Source organism: Palaemon carinicauda, chromosome 38 (genome assembly GCF_036898095.1).
Source record: "Palaemon carinicauda isolate YSFRI2023 chromosome 38, ASM3689809v2, whole genome shotgun sequence".
NCBI classification, from domain to species: domain Eukaryota; kingdom Metazoa; phylum Arthropoda; class Malacostraca; order Decapoda; family Palaemonidae; genus Palaemon; species Palaemon carinicauda.
Window position 1 is genome coordinate 36,146,934 of NC_090762.1, and position 3,076 is coordinate 36,150,009.

The window sequence follows — 3,076 nt, forward strand, 5'->3', positions numbered from 1 at the left end:
CTTAAAACTCTACTCCAAGGCAATATCTATCAAACGTAAAGGAGACAGGCCATCTGTCAAGAAAGCTGAGAGAGAGAGAGAGAGAGAGAGAGAGAGAGAGAGAGAGAGAGAGAGAGTATCTATTTCCTTATATGAGGACACACACATCACACAAAACACACACACGCACTCACACACACACACACACACACACACATATATATATATATATATATATATATATATATATATATATATATATATATATATATATATATGTGTGTGTGTGTGTGTGTGTGTGTGTATATGTGTATATGTATATATATATATGTATATATATATGTGTGTGTGTATGTGTGTATGTATATATATATATATATATATATATATATATATATATATATATATATATATATATGTGTGTGTGTGTGTATGTATATATGTTATATATATATATATATTTATATATATCTATCTATCTATCTATATATATATATATATATATATATATATATATATATATATATATATATTTATATATATATATAATACCACAGACATATACACACATATACAAATGCATGATTAGAGAGAGAGAGAATTTGCGCAATCATTCTCTTCTGAAATGCAACAAATGTTATTGGATTTGAAACGAAATCCCACAGGCGTTAGACTATGTCGAAAAGGGTATAATGTCGGAATAGCATCTTCAGGAGAGATTTTTTCTTCCAGGAACTCGGGTGACAAGCCACTTGGGCCTTTCAGCATAATTTCTTCGTTAACAAAATACCTGCCTTACAAGACATACAGCGATTGTTGAGCTAATTAACGGTTTCCTAATGAAGAAGCTTTATCTCCTCTGTTGTGAGATTGGCTGAGGGAGGAGGAGCGGGTGTAGGTCTGAGGGTGGGGGGGGGGGGATATGTCAGGTGAGGTGTTTCCTCCTAGGGAGTTTGGAGGCAGGTAAGGAACTAAGAGTTGAAGTTTCCTTTCGCTGAAGAACATGATGTGGTCTGAGAAACATCTCGTAAGTTTACGGGTAAACTGTTTGGAGAAACATGTCATTGCGTGTCTTTTGAATCCTATAATGTTTTCCAGTGTGTTCAACTTGAGCGCAAAATCTAGGGAATATTATTAGCCTTAAAAGTGTGTTATTGAAATTTTCTTGGTCGCAGGGTTTGAAACTGAATTTGTCTTGGATTTTTTTATTCAAGACAGTTAAGTCGTGAAGAAAATGACATCCTTATTTGTTAAAAAGCTTACATTGCTCAATTTTATTTCGTACATATAATTGTTATTAATAGATATAATTGCTGTAGGCGTGCTTTTCTATTTATATTAAAAATCCTGAATTAGACAGATTTCCTGTAATAAATAAAATCATTTTTACAAAAGGAGTGCTTTAAGACAACAGCATACGTTTCATAAACCCTGATCCCTCATTACTGTCAGTGTAACTTGCGTCATTGAATGTTTAATTAGCGATTCTTATGACTGCATTTTTCTTTCCACAGATCACCGCTCGACCTAGTTGTTAAGCATCTAACTTTGTGAGCTGTCGACATTGTTCTTCATTAGTGGCGTTGTTAGCGTACATTTTGCCTTAAGATTAGCGTTAGATAGAGCACCACAGTCGTAAGTATACTGAGGACTTTTCATATTTCTTTGTTTTTGCAGAAATATAGTTCGGAAAATAGTTTTCCCGAAGTCGGTAAGATGTGAGATCTAATTCTATTATTTAGAATTATATGATGGGATTATAAGTAGACAACAGTAGATGATTAGTTCATTTATGGATTGGCTCTATTAATCATAGAAGAAATATTCCATTTTCACCTTCATCGCCATCCCCTCAAAAACCACTCTGCCGAAATCAGCGTTCACGAGGAAATGATTTTCTGCGCATAGTAAACTATTATCCGAGTTTCTCGCCTGGAGTCGGCTAGTAAGGTCCATCAACACGAGTGTAAGAGCCACTCCAAATGACAGAAGGGTGCAATAACTTGGCCGGTCAACAGTTTATTGAATTTATTTGACTCCTCGTAGATTATGGAACTGGTAAACAACGTCTGGCTTGGAGCCCAGACATTCGCCTGGCCCGAGGTGTAAGAATTTGGCCATAGCAGAGCTAAAAGGAATATCCGAGTTGCAGAGTTGTGAAATAAAAGAATATTAATAACTGCCTTATTTTGACAATGGTATTAACGGGAAGAATAACTATATTTGGAAAAATGTGCCAAAGATGTGATCTTTAGGAGAGAAAAAATAAATGCAGTATTTTATGATTTTTGTTTCTTGTGGTTTTTTTTCAGAAGATTCTCTCTCTCTCTCTCTCTCTCTCTCTCTCTCTCTCTCTCTCTCTCTCTCTCTCTCTCTCTCTCTCTCTCTCTCTCTCTCTCTAGCCGACGACAGTAACTATGTTAGTTGTGACGTCCAATAACTTACAATCAATAAGGGTCTCTCTCTCTCTCTCTCTCTCTCTCTCTCTCTCTCTCTCTCTCTCTCTCTCTCTCTCTCTCTCTCTCCATCAAAGCTCTGTCTTTGTATAGAATATCAAAATTCAATACTGCATAGGACTTAGAGATAACTAAAGATAACTTAATTGGAGCTTGGGTGGATTGAAATGTAATTAGGCTTTAATACCAATTATCCTTATCTATATGATATCACGCTCTCAGTCGCGACTGGTTATCATTGATATATTTTAGGGAGTTCCTATTTTTTTTTCTTTTTTCATAAGATATTAGATAATTTAAAGGAGAAGGTTCGAGCAATAAAATCTTTAAGTAATATTTGGTAAGAATACTATTACTAGTACCACTACTACTCTAGTAGTTGTAATAGTAGTTGTAGTGGTGGTGGGATAATAGAATTAGTAGTCGTAATAGTCCCCTCTCCATTTTATTCTGGTATAAATAACTATGATTTAAACCGAAAGATTCTTCTTCACTGAAGGGGTTAAATATTTAACTGTTATTGTTCATTGGCTACTTTTCACTTGGTAAGAGAAGAAACTTTAGCTATGGTAGGCAGCTCCTCTAGGTGAAGAACACTCCAAAACCAAACCTTTGTTTTCTAGTCTTGGGTAGTGCCATAG

The 3,076-nt window shown here is 35.0% G+C and overlaps 1 long non-coding RNA gene across 1 annotated transcript in view; it reads left to right on the forward strand.

Moving 5' to 3' along the window:
- LOC137630544 (uncharacterized) overlaps window positions 1-3,076 on the forward strand; it is a 394,338-nt gene that overhangs the window by 369,878 nt on the left and 21,384 nt on the right. The window contains exon 5 of the long non-coding RNA XR_011041726.1: window positions 1,494-1,614. This is a non-coding gene — a long non-coding RNA (uncharacterized lncRNA). The remainder of the gene's footprint in view (window positions 1-1,493; window positions 1,615-3,076) is intronic.